Here is a 27,128-nt window from a genome sequence, read left to right as displayed (position 1 = left end):
TCCTGACTTTTCGAGCAAATTTTGAACAATAGAACATACACATACTCTTCGAGAGTTACAAGCAGATATGCTCGCAGCGAAACATCTGCACACACAGGACAATAAGACACATTTGGTCATCAGGGTGATAGCTGGGGCCATTGGGTTTACTTATGTCACATTTAATGAAGGTGAGACAGTCCCAACAGCATAGAAGTCACACTTGTATTCCGCTGCCGAACAACGATTTGCAACCACAGAGAAAATTCTCTTTGCTGTACAGATGGCTGTTGTTAAAGAGAGACCTCTGGCCCAGGGAAAACGCATTATTTTTGTTTCTCCTATTCTGGCCCTTGAGGCTGTTACAAAAGCTAGCGTCCCTAACGCAAAAGCACTCCACCAAGATGGATGCAATGGGCCACGTCCTTGACAGCCACTGATGTAGACTACATTTTTGACCCAAAGTTACAAACTCAGGAATTTCTACAATATGAAGTTGAATATCCGGTTCCCGCTGACACATTGCCTATTGATCAATATTGGGTAGTCATGTACACCGATGGCTCTGCGCAACCAGCGGTTGGAACAAAACATCCATATTCTGCTGCATGTGCGGTTGTGAGCGGCTATATGGAGTGGGAGAAATTCTGCCCCCAACATACCTATACCCAGACCTTAGGGGATTGTATAGCACAATTGGCTAAGCTAAAATCTCTACTAATGGCACTAGAACATACAGATCCGAGACAGTTTACACTGATTGTTTGTGATTCGTATTATTGCGTCCAGTCTTTTAATGAATACCTGCATTACTGGCGCTTGAATGGGTTCAGAGATTCGAAAGGCAACACCATTAAACACAGACTACTGTGGGGGAAGGTAGCAGACCTGAAAGAGACGCTACCCAAGGTCCATGTTGTGCATACACTTGGACACCAGCACGTTGGAATACACGTTGCTGGAAATACTTTGGCTGATGAAGCCGCAAAGTCGGCAGTGGCTGTTGCCACTGTAGCTGCAGTGACTCGTTCGAGTTCCAAACCAGACACAGACATTATGGCTGCCATAAAAGCTACGGTTGATGGCACGCCTTATCCTAAGGGATTTCCTAATAAATACCAATACTTAATGGGAAGTATGTTGAACGCTGAAGTTAAGATTCCAGGCGTAGGCATACGTGACATCCCCAATAAAGATGTAAGACCACAATTGGTTAAAGCAGCACATGAGGGAGTGGCATCTGCACATGCTGGCGTGGCAGCTACAATTTCGCTATTACAGGCCCGCTATTGGTGGCCTGGTCTCTATAAAGAGTCCAAGCAGTATGTCCTTTGTTGTGACATCTGTCAACAAATTAAAGTTTCAACAGCTAAGCGCCCGCCGCAGACACCCCTCTTAAGCTCAAACAGACCGTTACAATGTGTGTACCAGGATCATTGTGGTCCATTAACACTGGATAGTGCATACAAATATATACTAGTCGCTGTTGATTCCTGCTCCAGATTTGTGTGGGTGTGGCCACAGCGCTCGGCTGACGCTCAGACTGTTATTAAAGATTTGCGAGTCTTTGTTGGTACATATGCATTTGCGGCATTCCATTCGGACCAGGGCCCTGCTTTTGCCTCAAGGGCATTCAGGGACACCATGGCTTCGTTGGGGGTCCAGCTCCAATACTCATCTCCATTTCTTCCCGAGGGAAATTCTGTAGTGGAGCGATTAAACCGTGATTTAAAGCAATCTTTAACAGCCAGAGTCTTAGGTACGGGTTGTAGTTGGCTAACCCACCTATATGGAGTTCAGAGAGCACTAAATAACCTGCCTAGAAGGTCCCTGGGGGGTCGTACTTCATATGAGTGCCTATTCGGAACACACATGTTTTTTCCGGATCTTGATGGTCCTGGTGTGGAGTCGGCGGAGACACCTTTTGACATAAATGATCGTGTCACTGTTTTATAGGAATTACAGCAGTTCCGTGAAGATAACTCTTCTAAAAGTGCTGCCTCCACAGGAATTAAGGATTTGCCAGTAACACCTACCGGCTGGATTCCCAGGGTTGGGGATCTTTTGCGTGAAAAGGTCGCAGTGAAAAAATAATTTGGCCCTTCTTATCGTGCACCAGTCCCTGTGTTGGGGATACACTGTACCAGAACTGTTATTCTACCACCATTGCCAGGTGACAAAGAAAATTGCTTTGTTTCTAGTGACAATGTCAAGTTACAACATGTGGCCGATTCTACACAGCCGACCAAGAGGAACGTCCAGTAGTTCCGGAATCCCTCTCACTACTGGAGAAGAAGTTCCACTTCAAGTGGCCTATACCAACACTGTTGGCTCTCCGAGCTTGGGAGGGTGGATGATGATGTTTCATTAGTTCCACTAACAACGACCAACTTAGAAACATTTGATCAAGTCACCATGACTACAGATGTGACGGATGGTGCTGTCGAGAGTGTACCACCGTGAGAGACACCAACTCCTCCATTGACTACGGCAATGCCTTTTGCACGAACTGCCTCTGGTTACTTTGCCGACAACAACGATGGTCTATCGGACTCGTTTGCCTGTTCGACTGCTGAACTGTCAGGTCCACGTAAGCTGATGTGTTGGCTTAAAGATATGTATTTTGTTTCTCCATGGAACTATCTGTGGTTTTTATTGACTATGCTAGCATTTTTTCTTTGGATTGGGTTTGTCATTACCTTTTTTCTATTGATACATGGTCATTTTCTTCCTGAAAGATCAGCGGTTGAACAGGTGGAGGAGGTGTTGAAACCACATTTTTCATCACATAGGGTTCGAAGAGACTTGTCCTTTGTGAACATTTCTGCAGTGCCAATTCCAGATGGGATTGTGTGGGATAAAGTAATGTTTGATATATATGGTCCCACTGAAATAATTCATATACCGTATGTGCTAAAGTTATCCATGAATGATATAGTAATACCAGGCATTGTATCTGATGATTGGGATGTGAAGACAGTTGAATCAATGATGACAGAATTGCAATATTACACTGTCTATGAAAATGAAGATGTTTACCAGTTTAGAGACAATTATGGGGACATGTTTTGCTACAATTATTATGGGCACCACTTCATACATAAAGCAAGTACTCCCAAAACGATATTTGACTATACACAATGGGAACATTGCCCGACTCCCCCGCAAAGGAGTTCCAAAACTTATTTTGATAAATTCACGTATTTTTCTGGGCACCATCAAAAGAATGCTGAGTCATATTATTTTAAGTTAACTCCGACTCAAGAGAAACAAATGTTGCTGACCGACACGAAATTCATATATTCGGATTCCTTTGTTTCCAGATTGTCAATTGAAGGTTATGAATATTGGTCAACAAATGTTGATTTGAAAAGTGTTTCGGGAACAAAGAATTGGCAAACTAAGGGTACAGAAACACTGTTTAGAGCATGTCTCATTCCCGCTCAAATTATTTTTTTAAATGAAACAGTACAGCAGACCAGCTGCTTAGGTTTAGCTACAATCAGAGAATTAAACATGCCCAGTATACCTGCCCCTGCAAAAATTAATAATTGGCAGAAATACATAAATGCCACCTTTAGTGAGCTTACTGAATGGGTCCAGAATGGTACATTTAACACTTCATTGACACGTCCAGGTGGGTGGTTATTGTGGCCAGTAGATACCAACGGGTGTCATCAATGTTTTGTCACCTCCTCGGGAGTTTCCGAAAGAGTAGGTCAGACCCTCGCTATATATCACCCGAACATGCTGAAATAATCACAACATATAGGGCCAGATGTAGCAAATATTTGCGAGTCGCAAATGGCCCGAATCGCAATTTGCGACCCTGCAAAATCGGAAATGGGATGCAAAAACCCCATTTCCGAATCGCAAATTGCCACGTGAGCCATTACCGACTCACAAATTTTGCTAGCCCATTGTGCGACTTGCAAATAGGGAGACGCAATTTGCGAGTCGCAAACCATATGAAAAAGCCACTCGCAAATTGCGACTAGTCGCAAAAAGCCCATTGTGCACACCCAAATTACCACTAACTCAGAGCAGGTGGTAACCAGAACCAAAGTATAAAAGGAGAGCCAGAAGGCATCTGGGTTACTCAAGATGGCTGAAATATATGTGATAGCAAGGAGGAGGAGAGTCCACACCGCCCAGCAGAGGAGGAAAAGGAGCCAGAGACAGGAGAGGATATACAGAACCAGGCAGACACTATTCCAACAAACTGAGGAGGAGATCTACGATAAATACAGACTCAGCAGTGCAGCAATATTAGAATTAATTGATCTACTCAATCCGCAGCTTCAACGACAGACTGTGCGCGGCAGCGCCATCCCCACACATGTGCAAGTGCTATGCTCACTGCACCTCTTGGCTTCAGGTAGCTATCAGGGGGTCATTGCTGTGGCAGGTGGGGTATCCCAGAGTGCACTTTCACGGTTCTTCAGATGTTTCTTAGATGCCATACTCACAAACATGTCCAGATACATATACCTACCCAGGAATGAGGCAGAAATCAACAGCACCAAGTTGGAATTCTACAGAATTGCCAACTTCCCACATGAAATAGAGTGTGTGGACGGGACACATATACAAATATGCCCTCCTGCAAATCTGGAATATCTGTTCCGCAACCGGAAGTGTACCCACTCACTGAACATCCAGGTGGTATGTGACGCCCATTATGTCATCACTGGCATGGTAGCCAAATTTCCAGGGAGTACACATGACTCATACATTTTCAGGCACAGTGGGATACACCAACGCCTAGAACATGGGGAGTTTGGAGACAGATATCTCTTAGGTATTGCTGCAGACACCCTGAAGCCATACACACAGGTCACTGTAGAAACCATCCATGCCCTGCTAACATTGTTCATTTTTGCCACACAGGTGACAGTGCATATGCGCTAAGACCATGGATATTTACCCCATACCTAACACCCAGCAATGAAAATGAGAGGCGATATAACAGTGCACATAGGAGGACCAGAAATGTCATAGAGAGGACCTTTGGACTGTTAAATGCGAGATTCCGATGACTCCACAGAAGTGGAGGTGCACTCCAGTATGCCCCAATAACAGCTTTCAAGATAGTTGGTGCATGCGCTATACTGCACAACATTGCCACCAGACGTGGGCTACATCTCACCCCTAAAGACCCAGATTCGGAGGATGACGAGCAAGAGCTACCACATCGCCAGCCTGGGGATAGAAGCATTGCAAATCAAGGCAGACAGAGACGGGACCACATTGCAAACCAATACTTTGGAAGGTACGTGGTAACTGTCACCACACACACTAATGTCACACACAAAGAGCCCAGTTGTGAAGTGGAACAAACAATACTTTTTATTAAGTGAACCTAATTAGTAAAGAACTGAACTTTTGTTAAGGGGCTGTAAATGTCCACCCTCAATGAGGACACATTCACTCTAAGTGCCTCATGTGTCCTGCAGTGCTTGGGCCTAACACCTCAACCTGGCACGCCCAGCATGGCTTGTGCTAGGTGTGTCAGCAGACCCCTGACGTGCACTGCCTCTCCGCAAAACACGTGTGTCTGTGGCAGAGGCGCTGCTGATGGTGGATCCCTCCTCACTGTCCTGAGGTGTCTCTGACGTGCCCCTGCCACCTGTCTAGCCTCCAGCATGTCCACAGCGTGGCTAATGCGACCCAGTCCCCGAGCCACATCCCCTGCAAAGTGGCCCAAATCCACCTGCAAGCTCACAGAACGGCGTGACAGACCTGTGGTGTTGACTGCGAGATGGACGATTGATGCAGCCATGCGGTCCAATCTGTGTACCAGTTTCCGCTCACGGCGCCTTGCACTCTGTCTCTCTGACACCAGTTCTGTCACCAGTTGCTGTATGGATTGAGCAAGGTCACCAACATTTTCGTTCAAACGTGTGAACTGTGTGCTCACTTGTGCCAGCCCATTTGTGAAATTATGCTCCATCCGTTCATTACCCCAGAAATGATTCTCATCTGCCTTGTTTGCAGGTGCTGACCAGATATGAGGGCTGCCTCAGCTGCAGATATGGATGAGTCACCTATATCCTCCTGGGACACTGCTTGGACATGGAGTCTGCGTCTGCGACACATTTGTGCTTCGGGGTCCTGCTGTCTGACACTGTGGCTGGGACCAGGTGCTGTGTCTATTTCCACCATGTCCATTTGATCATCTGCAGGGACCTGTGGTGGTGTGGTGCTGGGCCCTGTAGTGGCTGCTGCAGACTCCTGCCCTGCCTGTGGGCTGCTTTCTTCACCCTGGATGGTGTGGCTGGTGGGGGTGTCTTGTGGGAGACCTGTGGGACATAGGGAACACACTGTCAGTATCTAACATCTGTTGTATGCCTCCTATTAAACAGTTGCCTATAAGCTGACTACTGTACTACATTGCCCATAATGCACCATTCTGGTGGTTGCAAGTCTGGAATGGAGCTAGTTTGGTTGTGCATGCTGCTGTGTACTGGGTGGGTGTGGGTATAGCATTTATGGGTGTACATGCATGTTTCATGGTACTCACTTTTTGATGTCCCTGGCGCTGACGTGTCCTTTACTCCCATTCCTGACACTGCCTCAGGCTCAAGGGTCTGTTCTACCAGTTCCTCCATGGCTGTGGGTGGTGGGATGGTGGATGGGCCTCCTCCTGTGCCCCTCATCTCCCTGAGGTGCTCTGCCACCCTCTCCTTTGTCCTGGAGCGCAGGTCATACCACTGTTTTTTGATTTCATCTATACTTCTGTGGCTCACCCCTATGGCATTGACCCTCTCCTGGATGTCTTGCCAGATTCTCCTCTTTTCCGTGTCTGGAACACTCAGGGCAGCCTTTCCAAACAGCTGGTCATGGTGCTGGCAGCATTCCTCTGTCAGCACCTCAAGTTCCTTTTCAGAGAACTTCAATTTTCTCTTCCTGCCTGCACTGCCTGAGTCTTCCATTGTTGCTGCTGTTCCTCCAGGTGGTTGCTCAGCAGTTAGAAAAGGGTGTAGTCCTCCCTCCTCGCAGGTGTATTTGATATCTTCCTGGCTGTGATGTCATCAGCAAGAGCCAGGAAGTGTTTTTCCAACTGTTTTGCTGCACCTGCATGCATTTGCGACACCCACTCGCAATTTGTGATTCAGTTTTTAGCGAGGTCGCAAAAAGCGACCTCGCTAACAGCGGACTCGCAATCTGCGGTGCGACTTCATTTGCAAGTCGCAAAATGAAGTCGCTTTTTCTTGTTGGATACCATTTTGCGAGTCGGAAATTGCGAGTCGCAACGACTCGCAATTTCCGACTCGCAATTTTTTGGCTTCCTACATCTGGCCCATAGTGTAGGAAAATTGTGCCAGCAATGGCTAAAGTCATCCTCGCTAGATGCAGTTAAGACACATCTCACTCTCCTGTCTAATGACACTGACTTACAAGATTTTTTGTCAGGCCCGAAGACGCCACGTAGGAAGCGTTTCTTGAATGAAGTATACAATTAAATATGGAAGCTTTCCCAACAAGAGGCTGCAGCCTGGTTAAGGCAGATATATCAGGAAAATCTGAAAAAAGCATTAGCTGTTGTGGATAATGGAATTCACACCTTGTCCGACCACATTTATACAATTAACAACATTGTTTCTTCTGCTATAGACATTATATGATCTGATATGTCTTCTTTATATCATGGACAGAGTCAGACCAGGTCCATTATGCAGTTAGGTTGGACGCTTCAGACATTGAAGGCGGGTTGCGTTCCATGGCAGCACATCAGTGCCAGGGAAATATTTTTCTCCTTTAATTTGCCGCAACAACAACAACTAATGGCTAAGAAGGAGGCGACTTATGTCATGCTTAACATTGAAAAGCTGGAAAGATTGCCTTTTACCGTGGCCGAGATTCCCTCAGCAGAGTGGTTGATACACGGGGTTATTAATCTGCCTATTTCTACATTACAATTCACTTCTTGTTTAAAACTTGTTCCTGTAGGCAGATATGAGAAGCTAGGAGATAGTTACATTCATGAGGTGTGGGAGCTTCCCTTCTTGTACAAGTGCCTGAATGGCATGAAAGAGGTCTTTCTTAGCGGCAGTGAATGTGAGACTTCAGTCAGCCATTCGATGATTTGTAAGCAGCTGTCCTTGCATGGGGCGTGTAATGCCTCGGTTGCGAAGTTGGCTTGCTATCTGAAGGGAGTTCCAGTCCCCTTGATTAAACGCACGTTCCAGGTGCTTTCAAATGGCAGCTACGTCCTCCTCAATAGTGAAGACTGTTGTGGCATGCGGGGTGGAATAGTTTACGTTGTTTCAGTCACTAAGGCCGTTACTTGCTGCTGGAACGTGTTGTTCCCCCTCCACTAAAATTAGGGAGGTAGCAGATATTTGGCCCCACATTCTTACTTCCAAGGTGAATTTTGACAAGTTAAGCAGACTGAAGCCTTTATTGTTTCCGAAGCATGTGGCTCTTACATCTGCACGCGAGACCTACGCACTTCAGGTTGGAAGGTCATTGGCGGAAATACAGTCCCTGTTAAATACAAACTTTCCGAGCCACTTTGGTGAACTCGTGGGATGTATATTTAATGCTTCCAGCACAGCTGGATTAGCACATTTTTTCAAAGCTGTTGGTATTGGTTTTGTTCACACCTTCTCTTCCATATTCGGTTTAATTCCTTTGGCTATTCATTCAATTTTCAGAAGCATTTTTGGGGGATTTACGATAACTTTGGCTTTATTAGCTGGCATTTTACAGTTGCTGTTGTTTTTTCGCAATGGCTGTCCCGCCGCAACAAGGACGAATGTGGGCGCTCCCATCAGCGCAGCTGTGTCGTGAACGCATGATACAGTACTTTGGAGCAACACTCCTGGAACATTTGGAGTGTAACTGGTCTCTGACATTCAGATCGGTTTTGGATTGGGTGCAGCCCGTGTTTCGGTGCTGTTGGTGCTCTTTTGAACATGCACTGGATGTTTGTCTCTCACAGCAACGCCCCCCAGTGGTTGATGCTGATCTGTTGATGTTCTCGATGAGGGCTCATTACCAGACATGTGCGCTGCAGCTGCGTTTGCTTAGAGAAGCTCTATACGAGATACCCTTCCTGGAGGGAGTTGATGTTGACTCGTTCATAGGCACTGCACGAGATGCCGCCTTGGTTGACACTTGGGCTTTGGAACACACCTGCTCCTTGCTAGTCTTTAGTGTGGATTTTCCGGTTTTGCCATCTGCCGAAGTGGAGAATTTCCTGCTTTCCATGATCAATGCATAATTTGGACTTATTCTAAATTGACGTTATCTATTGAATTCGGCATTGGCCGCATGCTCATATTTTAAATTACAAATTACTATGCTTGTGTGTCTTCTTAACTTGTTGAAATTGGATAGGGTTTTACTTATATTTTAGCTTAGGGCATTTTTAGCTTCGGCCTAAACCACTTTCTACCGACAAGGGGAGGGTGTAGTGTAGCCATTTTTTAATACAGCTTCGTGTGCGTTAGCTTAACATATTAGGCCTCTGTGTACTTTGCCCTAGATACATTGTATTCAACCTTGCACTGTTATTTTACAATAACCAGTTTTACGGACTTGTTTTTATTTCATTCTATCACACTGTTTAGCTTAGTTCAGCACTGTGTTCTCAAACAATGCATTCTTGCTCACTCTGTGCTTCAGTCAAGGCTACAGTCTGGTACATTGCTGGTAAACGTGGTAGAAGTTTAGTCTCTAGTGTTCGTAGAAAATACACATCCTTACGTAGGGACGTTTTCTTAGAACATCCGCATGTTAGTTATAAAAACCCTTTCTAGTCCCAGTACACGTAAGAGGGAGATTCTGACCAGGAACCTACAACTAGATGCTGACTGCCCCGTTGCAGATGCTGATGCAGATTACAGGCCTTTGCTCAGGTATGAGGGTTGATGTCCTCCCGGGGGAACCTGAAAGGCAGGCTTAGAGCTTTACATGCTGTGCTCAGACTATAACTTAGAGAGAACCTAATCTAGTTGCACTATGATAGCCTTATTCTTGTGCTTCACTCTCATCGTTACTATTTTAATACTACTGTGTTGTGTAGTTCTGGTTATTGCAGCTCACGCTTTGCTATCTAAAATGCAGTTGTTTTATTAAACCAAGCTTTAAAACCTAAACTGCCTTTGTCATTTATATATGAGACCGCACTGTGTATGAGAGAACCGGTTGTGACCTGAGTAACCACGACTTCCCTGGGAAGTACTAAGATGTCATGCATTCGGCTGCCCAATTGTTTCTTCCCTTTGGAAGAGATGAGGCACTGCTAGTTAGCTGGAGCAAAACCCAGATTTAGAGTGACAAGGGTCCTTCACCGTGGGTCAGACTTAGTCCCCCACACTGTGAACGATCTTGCCGCTCAAAATCCAGTAGTCTCATTAGGATGATGGGAGCCTACGCGACAGGCTGAAACGGGAACTTGTGCACTTCAAAACCACTCATTGAAGTTTCCTCCACTTCAAAGGAATTTTTGGTTATAGAAATTGGGTCTCTGACCCCACCAAATCAGGCACTTCCGGATCTACATCTTAACTCTGTCAGAGGAACTGCCTGGTTACCCAAAGGACACATCTGGACTGCTTTACTAACAAGGATTGCTGCCCTGCCTGTTGCCCTGCTGGCCTCTGACTGTGGTCTTCCCCAAAAGTGCTCTCCAAGGGCTTGATTGAGCTTGCCTCGTGTTCTGAAGTCTCAGGGACAGCAAAGACTTCATTAACTAGCTTTTAGCTAGTTTTCTGACTTCAGCAACGCCAGGAACATCTTCTGTGACGCTAGCACCAATGCCGCAGCCTGCTCCCGCTCCATGGAAATCGATGCATGCAACGCATGCGGCCTGCAACATAATCTGATATTGCTGTGGCACCGCTGATGTCACACAGTATCATCGTGACCCTGTGAAGTCGACACATCACATCTTCACTGAATGGATCCATCGACCCCACCGGGTCTCAAGGAACTGATGCATCATCAAGGATGCCGCACCAGCTCTCCCTGCAACCGGACAGAACCGAAGCCTCACCTCCTCTGCCTCACAGTATGGAACCGACATCTCATCTCCAGGGACGTCGTGAGGGAATGATGCCGTACTGGCCCCAGTGACGCCTCCACAAATCCTTGTGACATATTTCTACGTTTTCAAAGGTACTGTACCCGGGGGTCCATGTGACTCCTTGACCAGTGCCTGTGGCGTCGGACTATTGAAAACTATGCTGTCAATCATGCTGTGATAGCCCCAGTTGGAGCTATTGTGTTTCTAAGCGCTTTAGTGAGATTTGATCTTTAACAATTCATAGTTTTGCTTGTGAACATTGGATTTTCATTGTTCCAACCTTATTTTATTCAGATAAATATTTTCAATTTTTCTAACCCTGTGTGGTGTATCTTTGTAATGTATTCACCGTGTTACTGCATGAGTTATTGCACAAATGCTTTACACATTGCCTTCTAAGTTAAGCCTGACTGCTCAGTGCCAAGCTACCAGAGGGTGGGCACAGGATAATGTGGACTGTGCTGTGACTTACCCTGACTAGGATTGTGGTCCCTACTTGGACAAGGGTGTATACCACTGCCAACTAGAGAACCAGTTTCTAACATTGATGATCTATGGTGAGGATAGGACTCATGTTTATGCAGTGCCACACAATAGCTACATGTACGCTACCTACACACAGTTAAAGATCAATTTGATTTGTTTTCTTTTTCTGCAAACTTTTCCTGTTTGACATTCTTAGTTCAGTCCTATACATCATGTCTCTGGCTGGGTCCACATGTGGAGGTTGGGAGTTTGACCTGGCTAAGCTGGAGGGATACACAGTCAAGCAGCTGAAGGGTTTTTGCAAGGGGCTGAGAGTACCTACCAATGGAGCTTTCAAGAAGGAGGAGTACCAAAAGGCACTGAGGTCCTGGGCAGAATCCTGCTCTCAAGAGCATGATGAGTTGGGGGAGAAAGTGGATGGCTCTCCTGAGGAGCTGCCAACAGCAGTGGGGGATGACAACCCTGGATTTGTGCCCCCTGAGAAACCATGGAGCAGTGTCTCAAGTCACTGCCTGACAGCAGAGGAAAAGAGAGAAAAGAAAGAGAATTTAGGCTGCAGTTGGCAAGATTAAAAATGAAGACAGAGGAAAGGAAGGCTGAGGCTCAAAGAGCCTTAGCTGAGAAGAAACTTCTATTAGCTCATGAACTGAGTCTGAAAGAGCTGGAACTCAAGGCTAGGCAGTCTGAATACAACAGTGATGGTGGCAGCATATATGCAGGACCTGCTGGAGACAAAAAGGTTTGTGTACCCAAAGATTTGGTGCCCAGTTATATGGTGAGAGATGACATTGACAAGTGGTTTTCTGTTTATGAAGTTTGCACTAAGGGCATATGGGGTTCCTAAAGAGCACTGGGGGGCGGATATGCAGAAACAAATGCCTACACTTGGGAGGGACACACTTCTAACAATAGAGGTTGGGGACCAGAACAAGTACACCCCCATGAAAAACATTTTAATTGATAAATTTGGACTGACCCCTGAGAAGTATCGCTAAAGAATCAGGGACAGCAGCAAGCACCCCAACCAATCCTGGGTAGACTTCATTGATTATTCCATTAAAGCACTGAATGGCTGGGTGCGAGGCAGCAAAGACAGTTATTATGCTGGGTTGTACAATTTAATCATGAGAGAGCACATACTCAGTATTTGTTTTACAGAGTTGCACCAGCATCTAGTTGACAGTAAGCTGACTGATCCCAGGTAGCTTACTGAGGAGACAGACCTCTGGGCTAGCACTAATGTATTTATCAAGGTACCTGGGAGTGGCCCCAAGAAGGGTGATTCAGGTTCCCTCTGGAGGAGTAGGGGGGAGGTTAAAGATGACTGAGACAAGTCCCAGAGTAAGGGGGGGAAAGGTTCCAATGCCCCATATGAGAAACAGGGTGGTGGTTCTGGTGGGCAGTGACCCAAGGTACCCCATTTCCAACCCTGCTGCTTTGAGTGCTCCCAGCTAGGACACAGGCAGGGGGACTCTGTCTGTCCAAAGAAATCACCCACTAGTGGGACACCTACAGGGGTGGCCAAGGTGGCCTTAGAGGAACGTGATCCCCAGAGGCAGGTCATAGACCATGCCACAATCTCTCTAATTTGGGAGATAGACACAGAGGGTGGGCAGGGGATCCCTGAGGGTGGGAGTCGTCACTTCTACCAAGTGGGAGTGAATGGGGTCCCAGTCACTGCTTTGAGGGACATGAGGGCTAGTCATACCATGATGGTTAAGAGACTAGTATCCTGAGAGCAGTACACTGGACAGGTGCGCAGGGTGATTCCAGCTCTTGGGGAGGATTTGTGCCACCCTAGGGCCCTGGTATTCCTGGAGTGGAGTGGGAAGGTGACCCCGAGGAAGGTCATAGTTAGCTCCCAGATGCCCATAGATTTCATTTTGGGGAATTAGTTACCCTTAGTGGCATGAGAGCGGGGAGGGGTGACACCTAAGAGTACCCTGACAGTTCAGTTATCTGGAAGTACCACTCCCGAAGGAGGCTACGGGAGCCCAGTTATAGGGGCAAGATGAGGGAGGACTCACCCCTGTTCTCTGTTCAGCCTCAGGGTACAGACCCTGGGTTTCTGGGCCAGTGCCAGGATACCACCCCTGACCTGGTGGGAGGCAGAGTGGAGAAAGGGTGCCAGTCACCTTGTGCTACTGCCACCCCCACCCCACCCTGAGACACCTAAGAGGTCAGGGAAACATCAGTAGCCCATAGGGAACTCCCTGCCAGCCCCAAGGCTGGAGGAGAAGCCTACCCAATGTCCCTGCTCAGGGCCTCCACTGAGCACCAAATGGCCTGGGGCCTTGCTCTTGACATTGACTGCTGTCAGTGGCCTTTGTTGGTTGCTATCCTTGTGGACAGAGATTTCCCTGGGATGGGGACAGAAGTCAGACCCAAGGAGTGGAAAAGGGCACATCACTTTGTTGGCCATGGTGCTACTGTCTGCTTAGTGGGATGCACCTGTGAACAAATTAAGATTAGGAGCTTCACAGATGCGGTCCACAGATGAGGAGAAGGGTTCTCCATGGGTCAGTTCAGTGGCCCCTGCGAGTCTAGATAGAGGAGACCAACTGGGTTTGGAAAGGCGCAGAGCTGACAAGTGCCCCTGCAGTAGTGGGCCATTGTCCATGTTATATGGCCCTAGCAGGGAAGTCCATCAAGGTATTGATTAGTCTACCCTGGCTTTCGGCTGGAAGAGGGATGTGTTGGAAAATGGCACTCTCTGAAGGGTCACCCCAAAATTTTTGCCTTCCTCCTCCTCTTTTTCTGACCTCATTTTTGTTGGATTTACGACTTTGGACACTTTACCGCTAATGACCAATGCTAAAGTGCATATGCTCTCTACCCTAAACATGGCAACATTGGTTCCTACCCAATTGGCATAGTTAATTTACCTGTAAGTCCCTAGTAAAGTGCACTATATGTGCCCAGGGCCTGTGAATGAAATGATACTAGTGGGCCTGCAGCACTGACTGTGCCACTCACATAAGTAACCCCTTAACTATGTCTCAGGCCTGCCATTGCAAGGCCTATGTGTGCAGTCTCACTGACTCTTCGACTTGGCATTTAAAACTACTTGCCAAGCCTTAAACTCCCCTTTTTTTCATATAAGTCACCCCTGAGTTAGACCCTAGATAACCCATATGACAGGGTGGTATAAGTAAAAGGCAGGACATATACTTATGTGTTTTATATGGCCTGGTGGCGAAAAACTCTTAAATTTGTTTTCAACTAGTGTGGAGCCTGCTCCTTACATAGATTAGCATTAGAACAGCCCTCATATACTTTTAAGTGGTAGATTCAGATCCGGAAGGAGTAGCCCTGTCATGTTTGGTATTGCCAGAATGATAATAGAAAATCCTACTTGCTGGTGACGTTGGATTTAATATTACTATTTTAAGAAATGCCACTTTTAGAAACTGGGCATTTCCTTGCACTTACTGCCATCTGTGCCTTACAGCCTGTCTTCAATCCACATCTGGTCTGTGTTGGTTGACAGCTCCCCTTGTGCATTCCACCCAGACAACCATAAACACGGGGCACTCACTCCTCACACAAAGGAATGATAACACCCCACAGAGATCCTGGCAGACCGGGCTGGTCTAAAATGGTAACTTGTGCACTTCAAAACCACCCTTTGAATTTTCCCCCACTTCAAAGATATTTTTGGATATATAAACTGGGTCTCTGACCCCACCAAATCAGACACTTCTGGATACACACCTGAACTGTGTCCAAACAACTGCCTGGCTGCCCAAAGGACTCATCTGGACTGCTTTGCTGAGAAGGACTGCTGTCCTGCGTGTTGCCCTGCTGCCTGCTGGCCTCTAACTGTGCTGGAAGCACTCTGCCTTCCTCAGAAGTGCTCTCCAAGGGCTTGGATTGAGCTTGCCAACTGTTCTGAAGTCTCAGGGACACCAAAGACTTAATTTACTGCTTTTCAATACGTTTTCCATCTTCTGTGGCACCAGGAATGACTTCAGCAATGTCAGCACCAATGCCACAGCCTGCTCCCACTCCATGGACATTGCTGCATGCAATGGCCGCGGCCTGCATCACAGGACCGACGTTGCTGCGACAATGCTGACGTCACGCAGTATCATTGCTACACTGTGAAGTCACCACAGCACATGTTGACCGACTGTGGCTCCGACTATAAGGAACATTAGCAGCAGACTTTGGACAGTTTTTACTTTCCGACGAACTTCCAACGGGAATGTTCCTGCCACACAGGCTACTTCCCTGCGGTCCTCATTAAGAGTTCCCCGTTAGGTCAGCAGGTGGAAACCTGAGTTTCCACCCCAAAGCCTAGCAGTAAACGGCCTACAACATCTCCAGCTTATAATCGAGCCAGCAGCAATGCTGTAGTCTGCAGGGTACATGAGCACCCTTGCAATGTTCACTGTCTGCAAAGAGGGTGATAGCTAGGGGGGTCCCTGCACAGCCCATACCAAGTGCATGGGCAGTACAGGGCACCTCTTTGGACCCCTGTACCCGTTCTCCACCAGCCTTTTCATGCGGTGGTACTGCCATGACACCGCTGGCAAAAAAGGGAGTTGTAATCCCCAGGGCAGTGCTGTCCTGGCGATTTAGGACTGCCACCACCTCCAGACCGTCGGGATCTCTGCCCCTGACAGATCTGGTGGTTCCCTGGAGGCCCAACTGCCAGGGTTGTAATCTGGTGCTCGGACCGCCGCATTGGCAGCAATCCGACTGCCATCCATGAGTCTGGCAGTCTAGTGGCAACCTGACTCGCAATGAGGCCCTTTGTCTTTGTAATGTTACATCTGTAAGCCATGGAAAAATACAACAGACCAGCAAGCCAAACAGTTTAAACTAATTCATAATATTTTTAATTTTGTTGAGGAAGAAACAAATGTGAAACAAAAACACATTTAATTGGATGGCACATTTAGGGCTTATTATGTTAGCAATCACAAAATGATGTGATATACATTTATCTCATGAACACAGAGCTATTTATGATTCCCATCTACTGTGTTAGCAGCTACAAAATGATGTCATATATGCTTATCTCATGTACACAGAGCTATTTATAGTTCAGACCCTGTAGCCTGGTCAAGATTCTTTTTCAAGTACAGAGAGCTAATTTTCAACTTTGGCTCTCATAGTCTTCAAAATCTTTCCATGGTCTACTCTCCTCTGGGGTCATTGAGATCCAATAATTTTAGCCACCTACGCCACCATAAATTTAATAAGAAGTGACAAGGTGGTAGTTCTAGAGGCTCTGTTCCGGAACCAACTTCCACTGAAACGGAGAAGCCCTTTGAATAAAATAACATTCCTGAAAATGCTTAGCTGCCCAGTAATCTGTTTTTTTCATGCAATGATGTTTTGTTTAGAGTTATACAAGTGCTGAGAAGCCCATTTCTTTGACATTAGTTGCACCCTATAAATCTGCTTACATTACAATATATATCACACTTATACTTTGTTACTTAGTTTTCTCTGTGGAACTGACATCACAGCTGACGTCACAGCTGCTGTTTTATGCAGTTCCAAATGAACACCACCCTCATAAAGCTTTTCTGACTGACATTGTTTTACCTGCTTCCTCAATTTCTTCATCTGAGATTTCATAAACTATTTCGTTTCTGAATTCGGGTGTAAGGCAGGGGATCAACAGTAGGTCCATAAAGTTCTTTTAGTGGATATCAAGCCATAAGATTTAAATACTGCTTAACAGAAGGTTACAAATTATTTTGCTATTTCAGGCAGCATATGAGAAGCTTGCTTTGGTTATTAAATATTATCAGTACTGTTTGGGTCAAGCCTGGGTCCCCATTCCAATACACAGCCCACAGGGTAGACCAGAGGGGCGATTTGTGGCTCTCAGGGGTTGTTTAGACAGGAAAGATATATCATGCCCCTTAACATTTATGCCCCAAATGTCAACCAAGTTAGCTTCTTTGCTGAGCTATACCATCAACTTGCCCCATATTTGACAGAAGTACTAATCAGTGGGGACTTCAACTGTGTGGGAGACCCAGACCTAGATAGGTCACATCCCCCGCTGGTTGATTCATTGATGCACAAGCTTGCTGAGATGTTCACTTCCTGGGGGTTGAACTGGAATTTGGTTGACTACTGGTGCACCTTAAACCCAAGGTTTAGGGACAACTTATACTATTCTCCCATATATAATTTGGATGTGCGGTTAAATAAGTTTCTGAGCACGTCACCTCTACATCAGAAAATACATAACAGAGAGTGTCTTACCAGAACTAGCTCAGACCATAACACGGTACCGCTACACCTGAGTTGGGGAGAGGACCCCCCTCTCCATACCTACTTGGAAGCGTAGACTGGAAGCCTTGATGGACGCTCCTTTCAGGTAGCAAATTGGCACATGTGTCTCCCAATATTTCCAGGAAAACAGGGAGCCTACTGACTCCAGAGGCACAGAATGTGCTGCATTTAAGACGGTCATGCAGCGCTGCTGTATAGCTGAATTGACTGGGGTACAGAAAACCTTCCTTTGGGAGGTTCAGACTGCTAAAACTGCATTGAGACATATCGACCTGGTGCATGCGAGTGGTCGGGCCAATCGGGAGTCCCTACTGGTGGCTAAAGAAAAAGTAGCAGAAAAAGTGGAACGACTCTGCTGTCATGACTATCGAAACTATATGATAATGGCCCATACATCTAGGGACAAGGTGGGGTGGCTCGTGACCTGGTTGGCTTCTCCTAATACTAGAAGAACTCCAATAGTGGAGATGTGAACAGACTCTGGCCTTTCGCTGCATACGCAAACCATTATCAATGGAGCCTTCTACAACTACTATACTGTGTTGTACAAGAGCAAATCTCAAGTATCTCCAGATGACATTAAGGCCTTCCTTGCACCACTTAAGTTTCCTAGAGCATCATGGGAGGAGGCAGAATTGTTGGGAGGGGAAATTACTCTACCCGAGGTGAGGACAGTCATTAAACATACGTTCACAGGCGTGAGGAAAAAACCCAGGAACCAACAGCTTCCCGATTGAATTTTACGCTGCTTTCAGATAGCAACTAGCACCTAAATTAGTAGAAATGTTCAATGAGGCCAAGCAGGTAAAGGTCCTTCCACCGGCAACCAGAGAAGCTCTAATGGTGCCCCTGCTGAAACCTGGGAAACAACACCACGACATGATGGCCTATCTTCTAAATGCAGACTACAAAATACTTAGTAGAATACTTGCCACCGAACTCCTACACTATATGCCTCAGCTGATACATAGAGATCAATCAGGATCCATCCCAGGCCACAACACAGCACTGAACATCCGTCGACTGCTGCTATTGCTGGAAAAAGCACCGTCCACAGCACTGCGTGCTGCGATATTATCAGTAGCCTGTTGAAAAAGCTTTTGACAGCATTGAATGGAATTTTCGGGCGCAGGTGATTACAAGTTTCCACCTGGGTTATGGGTTCTTAAATTAGATCAAGCTTCTTTATTCGGCTGCGAGCACTAGAGTTAAGACTGGCAAGCATATTTCACCAAGCTAGGAGATAGAACACGGCACCCGCCATGGATGCCCCTTCTCTCCATTACTGTTTGCCCTGGCAATGGAACCTGTTGTTTCTTCATGCCCACCACAGATGCGATTTCCGGGGCCCCACGGTGCTATCTGACTGTCAGCATATTGCGCTCTATGACCTGCTGCTGTTCCTGCAAGACACTGGGGAGGACATGGCTGGGGCCCAGCGGCTGCTATAAACATTCAATGATATATCAGGCCTCAGGGTTAACCTTGCGAAATGCATCCTGGTCCCGGTTTGCCAGGGCACGCCCCCACCCGTAGAGTTGGGTTCCTTGAACTGGGAACCACATTGCATTACATATTTGGGAGCGAGAGTTTATCACGCCCCCTCCGATGTCATGGAGGGCAATAACGGACAGGAGATTGGACTTTGGACTTTTGGAGCACGATCCCATTATCAGTGATGGGGAGGGTGGTGCTGTTGAAAATGGTTATGCTACCTCGATCACTCTATTATTTTACCACTTTGCTTCTCAAAATCCCTTGGACTATCTGTCGGGAAACAGACTCCCTGACTCTATCCTTTATCTGGGGAACAGGTCGCAAGTGGGTGGCGCTGTCAGCTTTGCAATAACTGACCATGATGTGTGGTCTGGCAGCACCGAATTTCAAAGCCTACTATATAGCGGCGCAGCATCAATATTTTACTTGATGGGTGGGGAGCTGCCAGAACCCACTTAATGACAGGCGGCTCGGAACACCGGCTGGGTCCCGGCTAAATCAGCTTCTTCTGGGACTAAGAGATCCGGAGCCATGGGTAATGAGGTAACATGAGGTGGTGGCATATTGCTGGTGTAGATGCGTACAAAGAACCAGAACCAAACAATCTTATTCTTCTGAGCTCCCACTTGATTATTTAACAGCCCTCCTGCACAGTAATAATTGGCAAGGGCTATGTCAACTCAGGGAAGCAGGAGTGGGCAAGATAGGGGACTTGTTCAAAGATGGGGCATTGTTCCCCTACAATGACTTACAGACTGAGTCTGACCTAAGCCCTCAACATTTCCTGATCCACGGGGCTCTAGGGGCAACCATAAAGGAACATGGGTGGCGGATGGGGCAGAACCACCCACTCACTCTACCTGCACATACATAGAAATAGAAGCGGGCACACTGAAGGCAATCCGAGCATGTATCATAAGATAAATAATGACTCAATGCAGCCCTTAACACACATACGTCAGAAATGGGAAGCAGATATTGGCAAATCCTTTACAGATGAGGGGTGGAACATAGCACTGGAGCGAGCACCCAGAGTCTCACGGAATGCCAGGTTTAAATTAATAAATGTTTACATTTACACAGAGTGTATCTAACCCCTCACAGGCTGAACAAGATTCTCACAGTGACTGAGATCAAATGTCTTAGGTTTGATCAAGTAGGGGCGGATTTTCTTCATATGTTTTTAAGATGTCCCAACTCCTTCACCACTGGCAGGATATTGTAGACTTCCTCTCAATATTGGTAGAAAGAGAAATTCCTAGAGACCCCAACTACTGCCTCTTAAATGATTTCCCGCACATCTCTAAGACTAAATCATCCAGTAAATTTATGGATCTGGGGTTCATATTAGCCAAGCGGGAGATAACTAGTAACTAGAATTCCCATCAGGGCCCCCAGGTGCTAGCTTGGTGCAAGGAACTCCTGAAATGGGCAGATTACGAAGCTGAAATATTGAACTTGAAGGCTCAGTAAAAGGGATGCCCCTATGATGGGGCCAGGGCATGGGCAGTGCTGGTTGAGGAGCTCAAACAACTGGTCTCTCCCACTACAAACTGCCCGACCAGATCTAAATAGGGTGGAGGCAGGAGGGATGAATACAGGAGTTTGCTCGGACCAGGATCTATCAGCCATTGGCCAAATTGGCTACGCAGGGAGGGGGACTACACATACAGTAGCATATTGTTGAAATGAGTTGCACTGCACAAGGGAGGGAAGAGTTTTGAGGGGAATGGAGGTGGGCTTAAGGGGAATGGAGCTACCTGGGTTGAGCGATTGGCTTATTTACTGTCATTGATAACTGAAATGGGACTGCTTTGTATTGAATGGCCTATGAACTATCCCAGTATTTTCCTTCAGTAAATCAATAACATTTCTTTAAACAAAAATATATATATTGTCAGTATTGTCGATTTGGTTTCCTTTTGCTTCATCACAAGTGTTCTTAAAAGGTCAGAAAGTTTTACTTTTACCTTAAATACCCTCATTAAGCAATTAGGCACTTATGTGGGTTTTACATTCCTTATTATACATAACAAAGAGCAAATACTTGGGTTGCGTGTGACAGTCTATTTTGCATCGCCACGTTGCTTTCATTTTATTCCAAAGACTCAAATATGTGGTTATTTGCAGTTCTAGATACTACTTCTCCCTTTCATCAAAAAGCTTACTGCCAGTACCTCTCCCCTTAAAGCTACAATTATGGCGTTTACCTCCTCTCTACCTCAATTGTGTTTTCAGGAAATGTCAACAAGTGTGCACATTTGTTGTGTCTTTATGTTGCACTGGAGATGTACTGTTTTTTGTACAGCTCTGTTTTTGTGCTTTGTTACTGAAATGTCATTTTTGTTCTGTTGTACTGTTGTTGATTTTGTATACTGTTCTGACTGCTGCATTGTGATGCCCTGTTATACTTTAATTGTTTTTATGTTGCCTTGTGCATGTTATTCCACTACATCAACAAATGCTGCTCCATTTCAGGCTAGAAGTAGCACAAGCACGGAACATTTGTTTCACAAGCGGCCATTTACTACTGTCTAATGTAGTAAAATAGTGCTGCTCCAGATTTTTAGCACTTAAGATATAAGTCAGCCTATGCCTGTGGTCATGCTCCATCTTAACTTAGTGATCCCAATGCCCACTTTATGTTATATGACCTCCTGTATTTTCAGCATTCTGAGAGAATAGCTTGCAGTTTCTCGTACCCAGAAGGCTAGAGAGAACTGAGTGAGATAGAATGGGGTTATTGTACCATCTGAAATTCTGACAGGTGCTTTTTAAATGTAATTTCTGTTTTGCAAACGAGTTCTGACATGAAATCCAAATGCTTGTACTTTTCTGGATCCTGGGGACGGCTGCAGGGGTGAGCTGGGAGAAGTGGTGACATCTGTTGGGCATGCAGAAGGTGAGACGGTGGTTAAGGTATGCTGGTCCTATGTTGTGCAGTGCCTTGAAGGTGTGGATCAGGAGTTTGCATGTGATGCACTTCTTGACTGGGAGCCAGTGTAGGTTTCTGAGGTGGGAGGAGAGCCGGCTGTGTCTGGGATATCCAGGACGAGTCTGGCTGCTGCATTTTGGGCTTGTTGTAGTCTTGATTGAAGTTTCTTTGTAATGCCAGCATTTAGTGTGTTGCCATAGTCCAGTTTGCGTGGGTGACTGTCTTCCTTCTGTCGGGGGGAATCCATTTGTAGATCTTCCGCAGGAGATGGAGGTTGTGGAAGGTAGATGAGGCGATGGCGTTAACTATGCAGGTCATTGATAGAGTGGAGTCCAGGATGATGGCCAGGTTGAGCGCATGGTCTGCGGAGGATTTACCCAGTGCGGTAGGCCACCAAGAGTCATTCCAGGCAGAATGGGTGGAGCTGATCACTAGGATCTCTGTCTTGTCTGAGTTGAGCTTGAGGCAGCTGGCCTTCATTCAGGCAGTGACTGCTCTTATCCCATTGTGGAAATTCCTCTTGGCTTGCACAGAGTCCTCGGTCAGGGAGAGAATCAATTGGGTGTCATCAGCGTATGAGACTAGGTTTAGCTCGTGTTGTCTGGTGATCTTGGTGAGTGGGGCCATGTAGACATTGAAAAGCATTGGGCTGAGTGAGTATCCTTGGGGCAGTCCTCAGCAAGTATCTTTAGGTTCTTATGTGAACTGTAGTAGTCTGACCTTCTGTGTTCTTCCAGTGAGGAAGGACATGATCCAGTTCAGGGTTTTGTCTCAGAAGCCGATGTTGTGCAGTCTGTCGCAGAGGTTGGAGTGGGAGATGGTGTCAAGGTCAAGGAGGATGAGTGTGACAGTGCCTCCATGGTCCAGTATGATGAGTATGTCATTGGTGGCTGCTAAGAGTGCGGTTTCGGTGCTGTGGCTGCTTCTGAAACAGGAATAGGAAGGTTCCAGGATACGGCGTGTCTCAATGACATCATGATAATAATCATTGAACTCGAGCCTTCTGTCTCCATGTAATCTTCCTTCAATGGGAATACCACAAATCTGGGATGCCTAATCACAAAATGTATTTTGCTGTAATACATTTAGTAATACTAAAATAGCACTGCAAAATGCTTTTCATAAACCTAGAAGTGTAAATCGCCTCCTGTTCTATCTATCTTGTACATTATGCACAGTAAGTATGTAGAACTCCCTGTAGTAAAGCATAGGGATAATTAAGTAATTAAGAAAGGAGTATAGAACTTTAAATTAAATTAGTAAAATATTTTTTGTTAAATGAGACTGTAAATTAGTGGTATATATTTATTTTAAATGCAGAACCAAAGGAAAAAAACAGCTACAGCACTGTTAACATAATTTTGAATTACATTTTTAATCATTTGAAAATATTAAACTAAATACATATTTTCAGAAATTTAAATAAAAATATATATTTGAACATACATTTATGTTTTATTATGCACTATTCATTATTAGAAGTGATGCAAATAATTATTTAAAAGTAATGTAATTACATTTTAATACAAAATCAATGCTACATACATTTTTAACTCCAAAAGTGTTTATCTAAATATATAATATTATGATTGAATAATAATACTGTTTGCAGATATTTTAATATCATTGAATTATGTTTATTTAAAATATTATATTTCCTTTAGCGTAGTTTGCCCAGGGTTTGTTTTTTACATCTCTTCCTCTATTATACATGGTTGGCCATGGACTTACTGCTGTTCCTTTTTTTGCAGTAGTTCCACTTATAAATTTGGCTTCATTCTTTTTTTCAGGGGTGGAGATGTATAAGTCTGCACTTTTGAGTAACCTTACGCTCTGATTTTGTGAATAGCCAAAAGTAGTGAAGCTACTCAAAAATGTAAGAGTAAATACACTTGTAAGTTACTCACAACTGAAAGTTACCTTTGTGAATAGCACCATCTGTCAAACAATTAAAATGTTGTTCATTTTTTTAACCTTAGGATTGGTCTCCAAAACCTAAGCATGCCATGTTTACTCCACTTTCAAATAAGTGTAACTATAACACAGAAATCCTGGTGAAATACAAACCTGTTTCCTGCCATTACTGTCAATGAATCTTAAATCTGCAGTCACTTCACAACACCTTACTCACCTTGAAACAAACCACTTCTCAGCAACTTCCAATATATATTCAGATAGCATTTTCCGACTCTTAAAGTAGAACATACTGTATACAACCAGTGACAATTTATACTAGCTGTTCAGCTATTGTTTAGGTTTCATTTACATTGCTTTACTTGAGTTAGCACACTACTATACTGTGAAAACAAAAACATCAGCAGATCCACAAGAAAGTAAATTGCTACTGAGCCTACTGAGCCTAATGCTAGTGATCAAGGAAGTGGATAAAAATGTTTGCTGTGGTGTATATTTTCTAATATTTTGTACATGCTCTTTCTAAAATGTAAACATTTTTTCTGTATGAAAAATAAAACACAAAAATGTGCCATTCCCTCCTAAGTTAAGTAGTAAAGAAATTGATGAAATCTCACAAATGCGCCACTTCTTGGGCATGGCGCCACGGCCTCAACATCATCTACTACGCCGATGACACCCAACTGATCCTCTCACTCACTAAGGACCCCGCCACCGTCAAGATCAATCTCCACAACAGACTTTATGCCATCACCAACTGAAGGGAGATAAGCTGCCTCCAGCTGAACTCGGATAAGACTGAGATCCTCATCCTCGGCTCCAACCGCTCAGCATGGGATGACTCCTGGTGGCCTGCCACACTAGGAACTGCACCAACTCCCACCACCCACACACGCAACCTCGGCTTCATACTAGATTTGTCGCTCACCATGACCCAGGAAGTCAACGCCATCTCATCCTCATGTTTCAACACCCTCCGCATGCTTCTCAAGAGCTTCAGACGGATCTCAATCGAAATCAGAAGAATGGTCACCCATGCCCTCATCAGCAGCAGACTGGACTACGGCAACGCACTCTACACGGGAACAACCGCCAAGCTCCAGAGGAAACTTCAGCGCATTCAGAATGCCCCCGCATGCCTCACCCTCAACCTCCCACACCACGAACACATCTCAGCCCACCTCAGAGACCTTCACTGGCTCCCTGTCAACAAGAGAATCACCTTCAAACTCCTTATCCACACTCACAAGGCCCTCCACGACGCAGACCCTGCCTACCTCAACGAGCGTCTCAGCTTCCACGTTCCCACCCGCCAGCTCTCCTCCACCAACCTCACCCTTGCCACCGTCACCCGCATCCACCGTACCATAACCGGGGGCAGATCCTTCTCCCACCTCGCTGCCAAAACCTGGAACTCCCTCTCCGTCAACCTACGTCTGACCCAGGACCTCCTGACCTTCAGGAAATGACTCAAGACCTGGCTATTCGAGCACAAGCAACCCCCCCAGCGCTTTGAGACCCTAACGGGTTGAGCGCATTGTCTGCGGGGGCGTTACCCAGTGCGGTGGGCCACCAAGAGTCATTCCAGGCATGAAATCTCACAAATGCGCCACTTGTTGGGCGAGATAACACAAACATCAGTGTTATGTAATTTTGTGCAAGTTCTGGTAAAATATTGTCTCTTGCACTAATTGATGGGTGGAAAATACATTCACACCAATTTTCCACAGAAAAAAAACCTTCTACATTGGACAAGTCTCTTTGGCAGGTGTAAATGATGGTGTACAGATTACCCCATCACTGGAGAAATGTGATCCACCAAGTGTTAAGTGCATGTACTTGGTCCTAAGGAGATGGGGAGACTCGCTACATTGGATGTTGCATAAAGTTGAGGATTAAATGTTAGATTTTGTAAGGCTGATGAGGGTGGCCCTTTCCACACACTACCTATTTGGATGCTTGGGAACTAGTGCTCTGCTTTTCATGAATTTGGTGTGCCATATTCTTCAACAGAAGTGCCTGTCCTTTGTGTAGTAAGTGTGTAGGCGGTACTAAACTGAGATTCGCAACTGAGATCCACACAAACAATTTGATAGTAATTCTCAGACACTCTTCAACCTGAGAAATACCATTACAGTATTTCGGATATGAATCGTCTTCACATTTAGGTAAAGGATGAAACTTGGTATTCTTCACAGCTTAAAAATATGCATTTTTTCCTTTGAACAATGTTTGATGTGCTATGCTGTTCTTTTAGATCTCGGTTTGTGGCACATCACTTCCAGTAATTAAATATAGTAGTTTATCTATGTCAAAACAAATATTTGTAGGGAAAGGGGAGGCTTTTGTATGACACTGGTACAGACATCTGTTTCTGCCATTGATTAATTGGAGATGCCAGGGCATGGCATCTGTCTTGGGCTGCTTTGAATCACTAAAACAGGGCACACGATATTTGTGAAAAACAACCCTGAAAAATGTTCAATGTTTACAGCTTTATCACTATGAAAACTGGATGCCAGGTGAAAAAATTGTTGTAAAGTGTATTGAATCATTAAATGGTCATAAACATTACATATATCAAACATCGCTCACCCAAATGCATTATGTATACTATACAAAAATGTTACTGAAAGAGTTCACATTACAAACATATGTGAAATACTACAAACAACTTCGTTATCATATAATAGTCAGTTTCAGTAGGTACACTACTCCACATTACAGAACAAGCACTGGTAAAACCAATAAGTCTGACTTTGTTTTATAATGAAAGCGTTTCTTAATCCATTGAGAGTTGTGTTGTATGATTGTGTGGAGTGTGGATTGTAGGTGATTATGAAGATGATTAAACTGATAAATTAGTGAATGGGTGAGAGCAAGAAGGAACAAAAGGGTTAAGGGTTAATGAATACAGACACCAACATGCATATATGTATAATATTCAGTGTAAATATAAGGTGACTTTAAACTTTATTTAAAATGCATTAGTAAATTATTTTTTTGACAATTTATTAGGTA

Source organism: Pleurodeles waltl, chromosome 5, assembly GCF_031143425.1.
Source record: "Pleurodeles waltl isolate 20211129_DDA chromosome 5, aPleWal1.hap1.20221129, whole genome shotgun sequence".
NCBI lineage: Eukaryota > Metazoa > Chordata > Amphibia > Caudata > Salamandridae > Pleurodeles > Pleurodeles waltl.
This window is presented reverse-complemented; position numbering follows the sequence as displayed.